The 21187-nt window shown below is 33.0% G+C and overlaps 2 long non-coding RNA genes across 2 annotated transcripts; one reads left to right on the forward strand and one right to left on the reverse strand.

Moving 5' to 3' along the window:
* The first annotated feature begins 28 nt into the window (after positions 1–28).
* On the forward strand, positions 29–8251 carry LOC132741903 (uncharacterized). Its single transcript, XR_009627362.1, has 2 exons — positions 29–2767; positions 6969–8251. It is a non-coding gene; the product is annotated as an uncharacterized LOC132741903 (long non-coding RNA).
* Positions 8252–11190: 2939 nt separating this feature from the next.
* Positions 11191–14047, reverse strand: LOC132741901 (uncharacterized). Its single transcript, XR_009627360.1, has 4 exons — positions 13923–14047; positions 13253–13330; positions 12999–13084; positions 11191–12761 (listed from the first exon to the last, which is right to left on the reverse strand). It is a non-coding gene; the product is annotated as an uncharacterized LOC132741901 (long non-coding RNA).
* Between the last annotated feature and the right edge of the window lie 7140 nt (positions 14048–21187).

Here is a 21187-nt window from a genome sequence, read left to right on the forward strand (position 1 = left end):
GGGGGGAACTTTTTTATTTTATTATTAAAACTTTTCAAACCTTATAAAGAATGTCTCTAAACATATGTAGCCCATTTTTATCATTTATATAAATTCACTGTTAGTCATAAGACAGACTTTGTTGGAATCTCAATATATGTAGTCTGTTTAATTGAAACATTCTACTTAACTTAAGAAATTTTCCGTATAGAACTAATAGATCTAGTATTTCCCGGTTTCATCTTCATAAATTCAGAATTTTAACTTCGTGAATTCCCGTTTTCAACATGTGGAATTCACGATTTCAGCTTCATGGATACCCGATTTCAACTTCACGAGTTCACGTTTTCAACTTCACGAATTCACTTTCGTGAATTCACGATTTCAACTTCACGAATTCACAATTTCAACTTCACAAATTCAACGTCGTGAATTCACGATTTCATCTTCACTAATTCACGATTTTAACTTCATCTTGTTCAGAATCTTGTTCTACTACTTAGAAGTACCTCTTAGAAGTACCACTTTATACTACTCTGTACAATTGAATATTTGCAATGTTTTATTATGTTGCCAATATTTTTTCTGTTAATGTAGTAGCTTACATACTTATTTCCCTTAATCTTTTTTAATAATAGTTATGTAAGCATTGCTAGATATTTGCTTAGATTTTTGTTTATATTTTATGTTTTTGTCAATGTATTCTGTCGATGTGTTAGCTTTATAATTATAGGCTCTATCTACCTTTACCTAAGTCACAAGACAGACATTGTTGGAAGTCTATCTAATTGAAACATTCTACTAAATTTAAAAAAATGTTCCGTATAGAACTAAAAGATCTAGTATTTCGGATGAAGTCCGTCTTAGAACACTTTTAACTTCCAGTAAATATACAGGTAAGAACTGAATATAGTTAGAAAGACCGGAAGGGGCATTTCAACTTCATGACTTTCCGATTTCATCTTTATGAATTCACAATTTTAGCTTCGTGAATTCCCGTTTTCAACATGCAGAATTCACGATTTCACGAATTCAGATTCATAAATACCCGAATTCAACTTCACGAATTCACGATTTCAATTTCATGAATTCCCGATTTCAATTTCACGAATTCAACTTCGTGAATTCCCAACTTCAGCTTCATGAATTCCCGATATCGATTTCACGAGTTCACGATTTCAACTTCACGAATTCAACGTCGTGAATTCACGATTTCAACTTCATGAATTCACGATTTCAGCATCATGAATTCAAGATTTCAACTTCATTAATTCACGATTTCAACTTCATCATGTTCAGAATTTTTCTACTTCTTAGAAGGGAGATATTGCTATACATAAAATAGCACAATATATCAACTCGAAGTACAATTTGTCGAATTAACCCTACGGACAGTCCTGTAAAACTGTTTGCATTAATTAAGATAAATTGTTAATAAATTTGTTGAGTTTTCACAATTCATTTAATTTTAATACCCCTATTTTAAATATGCTAAATCTGATCTTGTTAATATAACTGCCAAAATATGCACACGATAACATCTCCTTCAGGGACAAATTCAAAAAAGAAAAACAAGTAAAACATACAAATATACTCTAAAACAGGGAAATGTTCTACTTCGAAGTTTATCTATATTTAGGTTTATAATAAATATCAAAGTCTGGAAAAGCTCTTAGGAACTGAAAATATATCAAACCCCGCATGAACAATACATTACTCTCGTGGGCCAATAACATGCATATGCATTACCATCGAAATGTTCCTGTAACTTTAACTTTATAAAAAGGGTTGGGCAGTCTTTTTTTAATATTTTAGGCAGATTAATGGTCTATCGTTAAGTTTTTTCAATAGCAACTGTTGGTCAATTATCATATTAATAGTGAATGTTTTGAGATATATATTAAGTTAATATTGACAATGAACTAGAAATGTATCGTCACAACACGGATGTGCAGCCAACATGCAGCCAAAATGTCAAATGTTGTAGTAATATTTAGTTTCAAATTTGTTTGCACAAACTATTTTTTCATTCTAAGTTGAAAGCCCTTAAACTATTCAATGTTAACACAAACCATTTTTATACAAAGTTCAAGGCCATGAAACTATTTTATCTATGTTTACCTTTTGCATATTGCATATCTGTAGCCGAGAAAATGACTTCATACATTTCCACATGTGGAATGCGGAAACTGAAAATTTCAATTTTTTCCTAAAGTTCAAAATCAATGAACCATGACCACATTCAAACTTGGCCTGCTTATTCCTAAGATGCATCTATATGTCCAATATGAGTTGAATGTGTACAACCGTTGGGGAGATATGGACGGAAAGTAAAACTTTCTTCTTTTTTTCAAAGTGAAAGGGGCATAACCCTGCCAGAAATTATCAAATCATGACTTAATTCAAACCTGACCAGCGTATTTCTTTGACATATCTATACCCTAAATTTGAATTGAATAAGTTCAAATGTTTGGGATATAATGAAGGAATTATTAAGTATGTAAGTAAGATAGCATCACTCGCGCGTCTACCGGCTAACGCATATTCCACACTTTACAGTAACATGTTTGCAATGTTTAATTATGATGTCAATATAATTTCTGCTAATGAAGTAGCTTACATTTATTATTTCCCTTAATTTTTAAATAATGGTTAAACTAGCATTGCTAAAAATGTTTCAATTATCTTATATTATATTTTATGTTATTGTCAATGAATTCTGTATGTGTGTTAGCTTAATATATGCTCAATCTATCTTCAATATTTAGTTTGGTGATTATTATGAGAGGTGTAATATTGTTGGTCCAACATATTCCTACTCATTTAAGTTATAAATACACATCCTCATAGTCACTTAAATAATTATTGGCACACTCGAATACGAAATTTACTTGTTACGCTATAATATCTCATACAACACACAACACATAGATTGATAACCGATATATCTTAAGTATCAAATCGCAAAAAAAGCATGGTGAAACATCGCTGTCAATTTGAATGTTCACAGTCAATTTTAATTTCTTTTATCAAATTGTTATCTTTTTACTTTTTAGGCACCTTGCACTTAAATACAAACGTTTTGTGTTTCCATAATTTTGTCTTTGTTGTTGAATTTTTGTCAAAATGTATACAAAGTTGTAAACAAAAGTTAAATAGTGAAATTTGCAGAATCGGTTTGATTTAGTCAAGCGATGACTATAATAATAATAAATGATGATGATTGCAAAATATCTTACCCACTAGTTCCGGCTTTAGCGGTATCCAATCTTCTCTCTTCGAAAATGTTAGGGAAAAAAAATTTATTTTCTATTGATCAATATAGCTTAATTTTTTTCAATTTGTTTTACATATTATTTTTTGTATTATATTTGAATAATATTTTTATTATGTTTGCTAGCAAAAAAAATCATGACATTCGTTCAGTATGTTAAATTGATCTGCTATCTATTACCCTTTTTATACGCCCGTTTGAAAAACGGGACGTATTATGGGAACGCCCCTGGCGGGCGGGCGGTCGGACGGGCGGGCGGCGTCCAATTTTGTCCGGAGCATATCTCCTACATGTATGGAGGGATTTTAATGAAACTTCATAGAAATGTTCACCACTATGAGGAGCAGTGTAGTACACATGAACCAGGTCTCTAGGTCAAAGGTCAAGGTCACACTTAGAGCTCATTGAAAAATGCTTGTCCGGAGCAAAACTTCCACATGTATAGAGGGATTTCAATATTACTACGCACAAATGTTCACCATTGTGAGGCGGAGTGTCGCGCGCAAGATTCAGGTCAAGGTCACACATAGAGGTCAAAGTTCAGATAAAAATATGAAGATGTGTATATGGACCATTTAGTCATCATTTATTGAGGGATTGTAACACACAAATGGTCTTATCAAGACTATGGCTGTGATACATATAATTTAGGTCAATATATACAAGGTCAAGGTCACTAAAGATGATGAAATATCCAGATTTTGTCCGGAGCATATCTCCTACACGCATGGAGGGATTTTAATGAAATTTCATAGAAATGTTCACCATTATGAGAAGCCATGTCCCGCACATGAACTAGGTCTCTAGGTCAAAGGTCAAGGTCACACTTATAGCTCATTGAAAAACGCTTGTCCGGAGCAAAACTTCCACATGCATAGAGGGATTTCAATATAACTTGGCACAAATGTTCACCATTGTGAGGCGGAGTGTCGAGCACAAAATTCAGGTCCCTGCAGCCAAGGTCAAGGTCACACATAGAGGTCAAAGTTTAGATAAAAATATGAAGATGTGTATAGGGACGATTTAATCATCATTTATTGAGGGATTGTAACACAAATGGTCATTATCATGACTACGGCTGTGACACATGTACTTTAGGTCAATATATGCAAGGTCAAGGTCACTAAAGATGGTGAAATATCCAGATTTTGTCTGGAGCATATCTCCTACATGTATGGAAGAATTTTTATAATACTTTATGGAAATGTTCACCACCATGATATGTATTGCTCCATGCATGATCCAGGTCTCCAGGTCAAAGGTCAAGGTCACACTTAGAGCTCATTGAAAAACGCTTGTCCGGAGCAAAACTTCTACATTCATAGGGGGATTTCAATATAACTTGGCACAAATGTTCACCATTGTGAGGCTGAGTGTCGCACGCAAAAATTCAGATCCCTGCGACCAAAGTCAAGGTTACACATAGAGGTCAAAGTTCAGATAAAAATTTGAAGATGTGTATAGGGACCATTTAGTCATCATTTATTGATGGATTGTAGCACAAATGTTAACTATCATGACTACAGGTGTGACACATTTAATTTAGGTTAATATTTGCAAGGTCAAGGTCACTGGAGATGATTAAATATCCAGATGTTGTCCGGAGCATATTTTCTACATGCATGGAGGAATTTTAATGTTACTTTATAGAATTGTTCACCACCATGAGACGTAGTGCCCTGCACATGAACCAAGTCTCTAGGTCAAAGGTGAAGGTCACAGTTAGAGCTCATATAAAAACGCTTGTCTGGAGCAAAACTTCTACATGCATAGAGGGATTTCAATATAATTTGGCACAAATGTTCATCATTGTGAGGCCGAGTGCCGTGCATAAAACTCAGGTCCCTGCGACCAAGGTCAAGGTCACACATCCTGTGCATATCTTCCCTACTGATTTGTTTTAAGGTTCATTTAACAACACAGTGCAAAGAATAAAAACTTGCTTGCTAGATAACACTTATCCATAATGCCCCCATCTCCATCTAAAGCTTTCGTAAACGGGCGTATTTTGTGACTATGGCACCCTTGTCTTAAAAATATGATTGATATAATCTATTCTATGTTTTGTCCTGACTAAGAGCAAAATGTTTCAATTTATGTTCAGTCAAACAACTATTTATCACTTTATTAATACAGCTGTTTTAATCATTCATATACCAAATTTTAATGAGTACCATCTTAGAAAAAGTGAGTGGATATTATTGACCAATTTTCAAGATTTTTCACTTTAGTCATAATTATTTTAGATGTAAATGTAACATTAGTTTTTGAACGTAAAGCACTTTAATGAAATTACCTGCGTTTCGATATTTTGGCGTAAACTGATATTTTAGAGTTAGAGTTAAAAAGATCTGAAAATGGCTGTTTAATTGATCACAATAAAAGCAAAATTTCAAGCTGAAAAGTAGCAGAAATGCTTTGCTTTGGTCGGTTTCTGAGTGTTAACAGAACCTGCGACATCCCTCTAACTCATAGTACCGGTTTGAGCGGTATTCTGCTTCAAAAGTAACAACATTTTGAACGTATAAGTGTAATGTTACTTTCAGCCTAATTTTTGTAAATTAGTTGTATTAGGCTGAAAGTATTAGAATTATACTTTTTTTTTTTACTAAGCTTCATACTCCTTGTTCACAAAGAAATGATCAAGATCAGGATCAGGATCACGTGATACTGCTTTTTGTTTGTTTATATATTAAAGCTAAAGATAAGCAGTTACAGTTTACAGTTACAATTTATTTGGCTAAATCGGCATGAAAACTAGCTTTGGCAATTTACAGAAATATATACAATATAAATGTAACACATAAAACATATAAACATCGAACGATTAATTTAACAATATTTATATTTATATAATTGAAAGTAATTAAACAGATGACTCTATGTATGCTTTTAAGGAGTAGCCATATTTGCAATCATTTCTGCTCTTAATTTCATAGCACATGAACTAAATTTTGAAACGTTTCTTATTTTTCCCGTATTGTACTTGACAAAAGAAAATAAAATTTATTCACAGTAGGGAAGGAAGAGTTTATACAATATTTTTCACGCAGCTCTCTATAAATAGGACAACAGAGTAAAGATTAGCAAGAAAACAAACTCATTTCAAGTTAAAGTCATGGAATGGTAATACACCTTGTATCATAAACTAAATAAAGGTAAGGATTTCTTTTACGACCAAAATCAATATTTGTATTTTAAACACGAATATATTTTAAGACAGAAAAAAAAATCTTTTTAAAAGTGCATATTAAATATATGAGTAAGCAATGGAGAAATTTTGAAATTTAAATTTTGATGTTGATTGTTAAATCTTTGTGAAATTGAGGCCTGTGGAAATGTACATGCCTTTTAAGTTTTTGAAACCATTACTAAAGCGAAACTTGTAGACTCGGTAAGATTAAGTCTGTAAGTGAGATAGCTTTACTCGCAATCTTTACAATTAAATGTTAGCAATGTTTTATTGTGTCCTGAATATTTTTTTCTGTAAATGTAGTAACTTACATAATTATTGTTCTTAATGTTTGAATAATAATAATAATAGCATTGTCTAACATGTTTCATTTTTCTTTATATTTGCTTAGATTTTTGTTTATATTTTATGTTATTGTCAATGTATTCTGTCGGTGTGTTAGCTTAATATATGCTCTATCTATCTTTAATATTTAGTTTGGTGATTATTTGATTTGTTCTTTGTAATGTTATGTAATAAGAGGTGTAATATTGTTGTTCCAATTTTACTTTAAGTAAAACGTACTTGTCATAATTATCCCTCAACAATTTACGTTCTTTAATCATTCCGCAATGATAAATGTAATTAGTATCATCGCAAAAAAGCATGGTGAAACATCGCTGTCAATTTGAATGTTCACAGTCAATTTTAATTTCTTTTATCAAATTGTTATCTTTTTACTTTTTAGGCACCTTGCACTTAAATACAAACGTTTTGTGTTTCCATATCTTTGTTTTTGTTGTTGAATTTTTGTCAAAATGAATACAAAGTTGTAAGCAAAAGTTAAATGGTGAAATTTGCAGAATCGGTTTGATTTAGTCAAGCGATGACTATAATAATAATAAATGATGATGATTGCAACATATCTTACCCACTAGTTCCGGCTTTAGCGGTATGCAATCTTCTATCATCGAAAATGTTAGAATTTCTATTGATCAATATAGCTTAATTTTTTTTCAATTTGTTTTACATATTATTTGTATTATAGTTGAATAATATTTTTATTATGTTGCTAGCAAAAAAATCATTACATTCGTTCAGTATGTTGAATTGATCTGCCATATATTACCCTTTTCTTAAAAATGTGATTCTGACTTAATCAGAGCAAAATGTTTCAATTTATGTTCAGTAAAACAACTATTTATCACTATATTAATTCATGTTTATTAATCATTCATATACCACATTTTAATGAGTACCATCTTAGAAAAAGTGGGTGGATATTATTGACCAATTTTCAAGATTTTTCCCTTCAGTTGTAATTATTTTTAGATGTAATTGTATGTACATGTAGCATTAGTTTTTGAACGTAAAGCACTTTTGTGAAATTATTTGCGTTTCGATATTTTGGCGTAAACTGATTTTTTATTAAGTTAAAGTTTAAAAAGGCCTGAAAATGGATGTTTTAAACAAAATTTATATTTTTTTCACTGATATTCATTTCAGAGTTATTTTGTTATAATTAATTTTTAAGATGTGTAATAATAATAATTATAATAATAATAATAATAAGACCAATAAAAATAAATATATAATAATAATAACAACAGTAATTCAACTTCAGTTTCGATAAAACGTGCCAGTTATCATTTTGTTTGTTTCCAATGAGCTATGATATATCCTTAACCTAACTGTATAGTTTCAATTGTATCTTGAAATTCTTTGAGTGTATGTTTGGTTTCTGTGCAAGTTATTGGCTTATAGCGTTCAATCCTTTATCGCTTGTTCCACTATACATGTATATATAATAAAATATATTACTCATACCTAAAACGTTGTTATCTGTTTTTATTACCCAAACTCTAAATACGAGGTTTATTCTGTTACGTTTAGACATTTTTTACTCAGTCTGTTTTGAATGGAGATTATCGTTTACTGAAATGATTTTAGTATTATTGTCCAACAACATTGACCTGGCACTCTTGCATTTGACCCTGTAGTCGGTATATTCCGTAAACGTTACGATCTACATACTTGTAAATCGATATAAATGTCAATATGCAATTGTTGACATGTAAATTAAAAATTCCCTTTTAGCGCAGTTAGTAAAGGCTTTTCACTTGAAGAATGTTGACGTAAACTGGTTGGTTCGATACTTATTTTAGCGATTTTTTTTTCTTTTTTCCTCTTTTTTATTTTAATTTTAAAATTGCCATTCTATTAAAACTATTGCAAACCTTTTCGATTTACCATCTGTTAAGTATTATTAAATAACTGTCTTTATAGCGTGTATGCGCTAAAGCATGTACGATTGCACAATGCCACAAAGAGAACCGTTGAAAGATATTGTTAAAATAAAATTAAAAAAATAATTGTGTATAAAAACATGACTTAAAACATTTCTAAAACCAGGTGTAGAAAACGATTTCAAATTAATTCTTGCAAGTAAATTTAAAAAACAATCATAACGTGGTGTTGAAAAGTATCGAACCATAGACCTTCAGATCGGTAGTCCGAAATCTATACCAATACACCACACCTCACTAACGAGAAAAGTTAGCTCAAATATCGATATATAAGATAGATACTGGTCAGTGTTAATTCATATGACCTTTACGAAAGTTAATGAAGTGCCAGGTCAATGTTGTTGGACAATAACTTTATATTACGTTATTTGTTTATATTGCGACAATATATTTTAGTTTACGGGACTTAAGAATATACGCTTGGTAAATTGGTATACGTCAATCTCCACGCAGTGGTCTCCCCTTGATTCTTCGGCGTAGATCTCTGCCACCACGGTCCCATATATCAGAATTTCTGATACACTATATATATATTTTTTAAATTGATTTATCCACAGCTATTATCTATCAGTTAAGTTTTTTCGCATTGATAAAACAATGTTTATGAATAAATAAATAAATGAATGAATCAATCAATCAATCAATCAATCAATCAATCAATCAATCAATCAATCAATAAATATAAATATGTGACACGCTTATATTAAAGTTTGTGAATTTGCAAATGACTCTAGGTGTTTATAGATTTCTATATTTTCTGAAAGCCTAGCTATCAGAGAAATGGTAATATATAGGTATTAAAAGACCAGAGGTAGAGTTAAAACGAATAAGCTTGTATAAATAAAAATAGTTGGACCTTTGTTATAAATCCCTACCAGCAGCTTATATTTATATCAAATAGAAGCCTCGCTCATAGTGAGGTAGTTGCTGGACTATAGGAAATTATCGGTTTGCAGCTTGATATCTTATTGTTTTGAATTATTTCATAGTGTTAAATCTTAAACATATTTACTATATTGTGACTTTTGAGAATTATATAGTGTATTTCGACGTATTAACTCAAGCTGATTACTTATGGTATATGATAATTTCATAATCATTTGTATCTAATCAAACGACAGGTTGCACAAAGGAATATTTATAATATATTCGTTATATATTCGCTCGGTACACGTTACAGTTCAAAATGTTCGTGGACTGTGGCTCTACTGGTCAGATAACAAGATTTTACAAATATTGGAGCATGTCCATAATATATTATAGTAAACATCAATACAATATGTTTACAAATAACAATTTTGTGAAAATTACAAATAGCAAGGGGTATGCGACCCGCCGCCGCTCATAGTACAACACAAAGATGTTCGTGGCGTCGTTATATAAATGGAAAAAAATGTCCCCAGCGTCATTGTTGTTTCTAAAAGTACTCTCTCGAGTGTTCAATGTCTCCAGACTATGTAACAATAAACGGATTTCTGTTGAGAAAGAAGGCGGCTATCTCTTCACACCCTTTTCGCATAAAGTTCCAAGAGTCGGTCGCTTTTCACTCTCTATCGGGATATTTTATTAAACTCGACACTTAACGGACAGTCTTATCAAGTGCAGATAATTTGTTATTAAAAGTATCAATTTTAAAACAATATCATCCGATCTATAAGCAATATGATTATTAATATATTAATTTATATGATTTTATATTAAGAAAAATATATTTTCAACTGACATTTATTGTCTGCGGTAAATCTACTAACAGGCTAGCATTTATAATTATTAAACAAGTCAGGGAAATGTATGTTACACAAATATAAAACTGTGTATCGTTATTACAATTATTTATTGGAAGTACAAATATATCCTGATGAATAAAATAAGATATTGTCTAAATTAAATTGTTTGATCAGAATTGAATGTGTAGACGAGATACATAAATTAAACATGCCGGACAGCTCGCAAAATGTTGTTACTGTCGATCCCCACGTAGCGTTTTTGCTGATGACGTTACTAACGTCACCCTGACAATTTGCAGCTTTCTTCCGGTGACGATTTGCAGCTTTCTTCCATCCCCACTTCCAGTTTGTGATCTTGTATTCGCCATCTTTTAATTGCTTGCGCCGGCTGAACCTATGATATGAAAATGATATCCTATTTATTACCCTTCATTAATTTACCATCCCATATGTAACTGAAGAAGTATTCCTGATTCGTTGGTTTAATCTCGTTTTTAAACGAGCGTCATATTTTTGCAATTTACGCTAATGACAAATGCTGCTAAAAATCGGTTTGTTCAGCCATTTAACGTCCAAATGAGGTCAACTTTATGATATATGTCAATTAAACATTAATAGATATTTACCCGCAATTTCATCTTGAAATGACTGTTCAATTTAATGTAACGTTAGATCATATTTAAAAACATTTCGGCGTGCGTCGATTTTGCGTTGCCATGGTTATTTAAGTACACAAAGCTCGTGAAGGAAATAAAAAATACGATAAAAGTAAAACTCACTTTTAGAAATAAAGACACCCTCTGTTTCCATGATCCAAGTAAAATGGCAGCAAAATTCCACGAACTTTTGAACATATCTAATACACTCATCTAATACGCTCACAATAAACATTTATAATTGATTATGTAACACATTTGTTTGCTTAACACTTTGTGGTACAGCTCGAATTTGCAATTCTTTTCATTATCTGTTTACATCAATATTGGCGAATAGTCGATAATTCGTAAGTAAAAGCATACTTTTTATCGCCTAAATATTTTACCACCTAATCAATCATTCATATTTTATGCGTTAAGAATAATGGCGTACGAGGATTGACCAAAAAGTTCTTGACACGATCTCCGTCCGGAAGTGAGGGAACCCAACTAATGGTCTTACTTTTCAATATAATCGCCCTCTATATCAATGCATTTGCCCACCTTTGCTCCAACTTGTTTAACCTGCAAAATAGAACACTCTATTTTGGTCCTAAAAACTCATTAACCGCCTCCATGACATCTTCAATGCTTCCAAAACGTCTACCACGAAGCCTGGTTTTAGGTTTCGGAAACAGGCAGAAGTCAGAGGCGAATATGGGGAATGGGGAAGATTTTCCAAGCCGCAATCAGTTCCAGCAGCCATCGTAACTTGGGATGTGTGAGCTGGCACATTTTCGTGCAGGAGTAGAACGCGTTGAGACAGTTTGCACTCCTTTTACGCGCGATTTCTTGACGGAGACGTCTTAATTCGCCTGCATAGTATGTACCGTTTATGGTACTACCTTGTTCAAGATAGCCAATCATGATTATCTCCTGACTATAAAAAATGAAGACATGATCTTCCCTGCTGATGGCACCCTCTTGAATTTCTTCGGAGGGGGTGAGCCAGGGTGCTTCCACTGCATGCTCTGTTTTTTTGGATTCTGGATCGAAGTGATGGACCCACGTTTCATCCTGAGTTAAGACCCGGTAGATTAAATCAGGTTCATCCTCGTAGCGAGACAAAGATATCTTAATTTATCAAGTCTGGTCCGTTTCTGGTCGTCAGTCAACTGCCTGGGGACCCATCTAGCGGAAACCTTTGACATCCCATAGACATCAGTCAGAATTGCATAAACTGAACCATAGCTTATACCCAGCAGGCACATCGACGTTGTTTCAACGTTGAATTATGGTCATATTTCAACGTTGAAATAAGGTTGGATTTATATTTGGATTTGAAAGTTGAAACAACGTTGAAATTTCAACGTTGATACAACGTTGCAGCTTCAACGTTGGCACAACGTTGAAGTTTCAATGTCATTTCAACGTTGAAAACCCACCATACTTTAATTTTTGGATATAAAGCAAAGTAACCAAGTTTAACAAAATATCAAGACAATATTAAATACTTCAGATATTTTATTTTCAAATACAGTTTAAGTCCAGCTTAAATTCTCTTTAATAGTTTTAACAATTAAGCTACAATCTGTTCCAATCTTTTCTTCTAGATCTTTATGGGTATGTCAAGTGTTTGAGTACTTCTTTGGCTGTCTCTTACTGCTTCTGCAAATAAAAATAAGAAGTTTGAAGTTAAAAGTGACTTGGTCAATCTCAAATTATACATATAATTACTCAACTTAGTGATTTGTTTTTATCTTAAAATGCTTTTCTCTAAGATTTACATCATAAAACAGCATAGAAATTGAAACATAGCTAAGTTAGCTAAGTTTCATATTGACAGCAAATACTGTATATAAGACAACAAAATCTTTTTAAAAAGAAGCTATTTAAAAGTCTCACCTATGATTGGATAGAAAATCTGCTCCCCATCAGTTCCTTGCAAATTAACATTCTAGGCTCTAGCTAAGACCATTTAATGCAGCATCCTGAAATCAACAAACATGTAAATTTTATATTAATAATGTTACAGGAATATTCCGAAAATAATATATTTTAAGACAAGATAAATATCCAGTAGTTGAAAAATTTATACTTTGTATTGTAAAGAAATTCAAATATATAAATTAATAAGAAAAAATTTCAATTTAACAAACCTGACAGTCCTTTTCATGTTGAATGTATGGTATACAGGCTACAGCTGCAATACTTTAAATTTCAGCCAGGACCAGGATCTAGAATATAAAATAATATATAAGAAAATAGAAATAGATTTATTATTCCCCATCAATTAACGACTATTAAACTTTAAAGTTTAACACTCAAATTTGTTATTTAACTTAATAATAATTTTTTTTCAAACTAATTAACACTGTATTATACTATCACTAAAATGTAAACATAGTTATATATATTGGGACGTAAATTATGTGGTATTATACCATCACTAAAATATAAACATAGTTATATATATTGGGACGTAAATTATGTGGGCCGAACTTCTTTATAGGTTTCAATTTTATAATTGATTAAATTCTAATTAGGATATGGTACAGACAAATGTTTAATAATATGAAAAATAAATTAAAGAAAGACAAGATTTGTAAAATCATAAATTGCCAAGGACTTCAATAACTTCTTCATGCTTACTAGGCCTACCGAACCCAAATCATTCAATTAGGTCGCGAAAACGTGTCAAATCAACTCAATCATGTGTTTTCATCTCTCATTTATTTCATAAAGTAAATTAAAGTAGAATTTTAAGAATAAATAATAGAAAATTTTAGAAAATAATCAGTAAACTAAAGTAAAACATAACGGTAATACCTTCGAAATCCAAATAAATTGCCAATCGTGTTGTTTTCAAATTTTCCAAACAGCGCCACCATTTGCACGAACGATAATCATAGACAACAAACAAAATCATAGACCGCAACAAATACTTCCCCTGATAAGCGTTATTTTATAAACGGGGTTTTGACTAATATCAATTTATTAATTATTATTATATAAAGAACTAAAAAATAAAACAACAAACAACAAAACATATTAACTAATATTTAAAGCGTTAATGGAAAGTGAAAAATTATTTCTAACTTTATTTGTTTAAGCGCTAATTTTGAATATACGGGAAAAGATTGTTACGCAAATTTTCCTGACAAAAACACTTACAGACCAATTCAATAAAGGAATAATAACACAAAATTAGAGGTATAAAAGTTTATATAATGATTAAACTAAATGTAAATCAACGTTGTATATACATTGGCAATATATCCGTATGGTCGTCCATAGTTGAATATTGGTTGAACAACGTCACGACCATATTTCAACGTTGTTTCAACGTTGAAACAACGTCAAGTGCCTGCTGGGTACCCACTACCCTAGCAATGCTTCGCAGTTCTCGCCTTCTGTCGCACATGACCTGATCATGCACAGCTTCGACAGTTTCATCGTTGGTGGCGTCATTTGGCCACCCAGGCCGCTCATCATCTCTAATGCTCTCCCTGCCCCTCTTAATTTCAGCAGCCCATTTTTTCACAGTGCTATAGAAAGGGGACTCCTTCCCAAGTGTATCCATGAAGTCTTCATGGATTTCCTTGGGGACATCCCTTTCTTACAGAGGTACTTAATGACGGCTATGATTTCAACTTTCTCCGTTTGGTTTAAATGTCACACCTCTCTACTGATTCAAGTGTGTTGTTTTATGTTACTTAATCTGTGTAAAACCGCGAGTAACTCGGTCAGTAATCTTCAATATGTTATCGGTATCGACATATCGTGTGTGAATGTCAGTGTAGTGGCTAGAAGTATATCGGGCCGATAACTTTTTGATCATACCTCGTATAAAGACGGTTTCATTGAATAATGTTGAATCACCCTTAGGATATGAACGCCTGCTTTTTAAATTTGTCTTTTGACGTCTTATCTGTGATACGCAGGCTTCATAACCTTTCAAAATTCCATTTTATTTAGTTCCGCCCATTGTTTTCTCGTTTAGGGCACACGCTTTTTATTACTTTGGGACCATACGCCGCTTTTCATGGAATGGCACGAAAGTGTCACATTGAAGGTTCCATGATAACCGCCGTATGAACACATCTGCGGATGTTTCTAAATTCAAAATTTTACTCTTTCATGTTTAATTCTGCTTAAGCCGGTGCTAGGGGGCGTGGACGGTAACTTGCACTTTCCAGTACCGTCCATGAGCAGACTCAATCAAACCGAGCCTGCAACATTTTCAATATATCCGTGTTGGGCTTTCTTTAGGGATTCTGTATTTATCTATTTCAAGGGAAAAATGAAATGTAACAACATGAGGCAGTTATGGCGTTTTATATCTTTTACTCTTAGTTTGGATTGTATTTCCACTTCCATTTCCATGACAGCGCATTTCCAGGTAGTGCATCATTTCAGCTTACATTCAAGTTAAACAAAAGTATCGATTTGTCCAGCCACTTTGACAAATTCACAAAATTAAAGCACAATAAATATTCTATTAAAGAGCATTTCGACTTTCGAATATTAACTGTCTTGTAATATTGTCGTGTTCATAGTTTTTCTGCACGCATGTTATGTCCTGCCTTATTATAAAGATGATATATCAAAATTTTTCTCGTGTTTGCCTTATATATGATTTATAATTCTGATCATCAAAATATGTCGCTGTTGTGTCTTTTTTAATCTATTTGAGAGGAAATTTGTGACGCTTAAATTTAATACTTAGCATTTTGTTGAACTTTTATTTTTTCTATTTATACAGACACATTTTTACAACACATAGTATATAAAATACATGTATATATGGCACACACATGAGATGAAGTTTTGAACAACTGGCTGCATTTTTCTTGATCCTTTCTGTTTTTTCTTCGTCAAAATTTATAACGCATATGTTCTATAAGTAGTGTGATTGGTAATTCTTGAATGTTATCTAAATGCGTAATCTAAACTTTTTTTAACATCAGCAACAAAAATACCATGCGTTGGTAAACACAGTTAAAATTTCTACAATCGAACCTAAAGGTATTTAAAAAATGTACTTATCAATATATTTTAAGTTTCAAGTCAATATTGTTGCATTTTGATTATTTGATATCAGTTATACATTTTTATTCTCATGATGTTTGTTTGTTTGTTGTTTTTTTTGTATTTTTTCGGCACGTCAACACACAACTGGCCATATCGTGCCGATTGCTATAATAGGCTTAAAATGTTATGTAAAACTTTGTAAATGACAATAAAAATGAGTCAATTAGATCCTAGAATACAAGTTTATCTCTTTCAAATAATCAATGATGTTTTTTATGGAATTGTATTAAAGAGTTCTTTGAGTGAATTTACACGATAAAATCTATTACGGGCCTGTGAAAATTCATGACATTCAAGGAGAAAATGTTTGACAGTAAAATATTCATTACAAGCTACACAGAAAGGGGCATTGTCATTCATGAGGAGATACAAATGGGTAATTTTAGTGAGTCCAATTCGGCATCGAAGAAGAACTATTTGATCATGGCTGTTTGACAGAGATAGAGATGGTGACACATCAAGAGATGGGTTTATATCGTTAAGTTTATTAAAATATGATAAACAAGATCAACAAGAAAGGCGGCGTTCAATGAACGCAACCCCCATATGACCCAGCAACAAGAACCAATGGCAAGGAGCCCAGGCAGACCCCAAACAAAAACAGGACAGGGCAAAGACAGGTTAATCATTAAATGATAAATAATTTGTAACTGATTAGGAATTCAAAGAAAAGAATAATAGGCCCACAAAGGGGACAGGAGACCGGGGGAAGGGGGGGGGGGGGTAATCAAAGAAATAAAAACTAGAGGCAAAGGGGAAGATACTTACCGTAGACGAGAAAACAACAAGGGACACAAGCAAAAGTGTCACCAAAACAGTATGAAACAACATATACATACATCTGAGGAACACAGTGGGGCGCCGCCTTGGAACGGTCAGCAGCATAATAATGACTGCTGGGGAGTTTAAACCGGTTAATGGTGCACCAAACCTGGCTCTTAGCCCCACCATGTTCCTATAAACGAGACAGTGTAAATAAAATGAATCCCCGCCAAGTGAAATTCTAACAGTTGTCATGGTTACAAAAGGTTAAATAAGTAAAACACTAAAATGATCATGTAGAAACATATAAAAGTAAACCCAATGACCATAACAAAAGTACTCAATGTCCTAAAGGAAGACAGAGCAACAAGAAAATCACCTGCAAGGGCCCGACGAAGCAATGCAGAAGACGAACATTAAGACAATTCAGTCCCAAAGGGCTTTACGAACTATCCATCATAGAGTCTCCCACTTGGTCCGTCAGATGCAATCAAAAGAGGAAAGCGTAGTGTCTAACTGTAAAATGGTTGAACACTAAACATGCAGTATGTCTTAAAATAGTAGGGTCATAACCTCTTTTAATAAAACGTTTAATGATTTTAGTAAAAACAGCAGAAAAATTACCATGACCCAAAATCTTACGAAGTTTGTAAATCACGTCGCCATAAAAACCAGGCTGGCTAATCCCTAAATAGATAAATACAGAATCCCTAAAGAAAGCCCAACACGATAAAATTGAAAATGTTGCAGGCTCGGTTTGATTGAGCCTGTTCATAAGTTACGATTGTAAAATTTAGTAAAATATTCCGTAATTTATGATAGCGGTAGCCCTGTTTTAGAAGCTTGCTGGTAAAAACGGCATTGTCCAAATTTGCTTTCCATTCAGATGATATGAGTTTATTTATAGCCGATCTAACAATAAAATAGAGAAAAAAGAATCCCTAAAGAAAGCCCAACACGGCAAAATTGAAAATGTTGCAGGCTCGGTTTGATTGAGCCTGTTCATGTTTGTTTGAAAATTTAATGCTTGTTTAGGTATAACACCTACTTTTTCATTTTCACGTATACCTTCATCACTTGGAATCCAATATAATTTAACAGATTTTGTTTTAAGTACATCATGAAATCGTAAAAAGAAGTTTCTGAATCATGATATTGTCAGATTTTTTATGTTTAATGGATATTAAAACAGAAAGCGAGTCAAAAAATATCACAAATTTATCATGGGTATGCTGTACTATGTATGACAATGCTAAATCTATAGCTTTTGCTTCTGCGGTAAAAATTGATGCATTATCTGGTTACCTCACACTAGATGTAAAATTATTTCCAAAACACAGCTGCACCTACTTTGCAACCTTCTTTGAACCGTCCGTATAAATATGTATAAAATCTTTATGTTCTTCCTTAATTTCTAGAAACTTTTCTTTGAAATGTTCCGGTGAATTTGATGACTTTTTTTAAATTTGAAAGGTTAATATTTATTTTTGGGGAATGATTAGTCCAAGGTGGAACACCCTCCTCGTCATTTTGAAGGATACTGTCTGGATGAATCTTAAGTTTATCTAAATCATTTGTAAACGAAGGCCTAATGGTTTAATTTCCTTTGGTTTGTTAACAAATTTTTCAGTATAACTTGGATTGAAAATAATATTTTTAGCTGGGTGTTTGCTATTAGATGAAATTCTAGTTGCATATGGAGGTGATAGATTTTTTGACGTAGATGATGTGACGGTTCCCCAGCTTCATAAAGACTTTCTACAGGTGAGATGCGAAAAGCACTTAAAGCTAATCGCAAACCCTGGTGATGTATGGTATCTAGCATTTGAAGATATGATTTTCTTGCAGACCCATATACTACAGAACCATAATCTTGATCGGATAAGACTTGCCGCTGGCTCTTGTTGCTTGGTCGTGTGGGGTTGCGTTCATTAAACGCCGCCTTTCCTTGTTGATCTTTCAGTATAATTTCAGTAATGTGGAGGAATTTGATCCCAAATGTGTACTGGATAAAACCTTTCGAAAATGTGAAGCTTTTAGACATTTAGTTTTCAAATGTTTAATAATTATATTATGTGTTTTTTACCAAATATAATTCCTATAAAACTTAGCTTCATCAACAACTGGAATTTTAGAACCAGATATGTAAAGTTCATGGTCATTATGATGTTTCCGTAATCGACAAAAATGAACACATTGGGTTTTTGACTTTGCTTGTTGATCTTGTTTATCATATTTTTTGAAAATTAAAACCATTTGCTGTTGCCCACTTTTGAATTTTATCTAAATTTTGTTGAAGTTGCCTTTCAATTGTTCTCATACTTTTTGACCGATAGCAGTTTAGAAAATCGTCTACATATAGAGAACAATCTATGCCTGGTGTAAGAGCTCTAGCAATATTGTTTATTTTAAGGCCAAAAAGTGTAACAGAAAGTATGCTTCCTTGAGAAACACCATGATGAGAATACTTTAATTACATGAAAATTGCAGAATCGGTTTGCATGATAATGTTTGGGTGTGTCCGGGGGCGGCGTCCTGTGAACGTTGCCTTTGCCTTGTTGATCTTTATTCTTGGTATTTTAAATCACCCTTAGGATATGTTGCCTGCTTTTTAAATTTGTCTTTTGACGTCTTATCTGTGATATACAGGCTTCATAACCTCTGATACCCTTTCAAAATTCCATTTTAATTAGTTCCGCCCATTGTTTTCTCGTTTAGGGCACACGCTTTTCATTAACTGGGGACCATACGCCGCTTTCATGGAATGGCATGGAAGTGTCACATTGAAGGTTCCATGATAACCGCCGTATGAACACATCTGCGGATGTTTCTAAATTCAAAATTGTACTATTTCATCTTTAAATGTTAAATTCTGCTTAAGCCGGTGCTAGGGGGCGTGGACGGTAACTTGCACTTTCCAGTACCGTCCATGAACAGGCTCATCCGAGCCTGCAACATTTTCAATTTTGTCCTGTTGGGCTTTCTTTAGGGATTCTATATTTATCTATTATATTTGATTGAGTCTGTACATGACGGATAATCAACATCCTTCAAGCCCCCTAAAACCCTTCATTGACAATATTTCTTAGGGTTTTAATAGTCTTTCACGCCTCGAAGTTTTCACTTATTGAAAATATTCAATTGGACCTTCTACTTCTGTAGTATATAGTGGAAGTCATACCACCATTAAATCAATAGACAGTCTAATTCTCGTCCTAACATACTAGTAAGTAAATTGGTGGTACAACTGTAGTTTTATGTTGTGTGGCATCCCAGTCTGTTTGATTTTCTGTAAGGGAAACAAAATGAGATAACATCTACACTATAGTCTTATTAGCGCGTTCAATCATCCCGTCCTATTTCGGGTTATAAGGACAAAATATGATAAGATCAACAAGGAAAGGCGGCGTTCAATGAACGGAACCCCCTAGTATTTTGAATATCTAATAAGGAACATAAATTTGAAAATAATGGAGAACTTAAATTATCTCCCCTGATCTATGTATTTGAGTAGGAAATCCATATTAAAAAAACACTTTAGTAATAAGGGTCAGTATAAGCTGTATGTTATGGAACAGCAAAAGCCATTGTCCATTTAGTAAAGTCACACCCACGGACTATAATATACTCGTTATTCTGATTTGTCAAAGGGAGATGACCCAACTTATTTACAGCTAAAATATCCATAGGACGATGAGCCTTAATTTGTTTCAAGTGAGATTTCCCTTTTCCTGGTCCAGGTTTACTTCTCGCACAACCTTCACACTAACGAACCCAAAGTTCTAAATCATTAGCCATACCAGGCCAGTTAAAAATATGATAAACAAGATCAACTAGGAAAGGCGGCGTTCAATGACCTAGAGTCATGAAACCTTACAGGAATGTTAATCAGCATGTGAAGTTGTGCACCTGGGTATTTTCATGTGGATATATGTAGTATTTTTAGAGTTATTGCCCTTGACTGAGTAAAAATTTGCAATTTTCCACTTGTGTCGCATGTAACTCAAAAATATTTGACCTAGAGTCATGAAACCTTACAGGAATGTTAATCAGCATGTGTAGTTGTGTACCTGGGTATTTTTGTGTGGATATTTGTAGAGTTATTGCCCTTGACTTAGTAAAAATTTGCAATTTTCAACTTGTGTCGCACGTAACTCAAAAAATATTTGCTTCTTGCATTATTGCCTATATATACTTAAAAGGGTTATATATGGTCATTCCGCTGGGGGTGGGGTGGA

The sequence above is a fragment of the Ruditapes philippinarum genome, unplaced genomic scaffold, assembly GCF_026571515.1.
Source record: "Ruditapes philippinarum isolate M1 unplaced genomic scaffold, ASM2657151v2 ctg9859_1_1_1_1, whole genome shotgun sequence".
Lineage (NCBI taxonomy): Eukaryota > Metazoa > Mollusca > Bivalvia > Venerida > Veneridae > Ruditapes > Ruditapes philippinarum.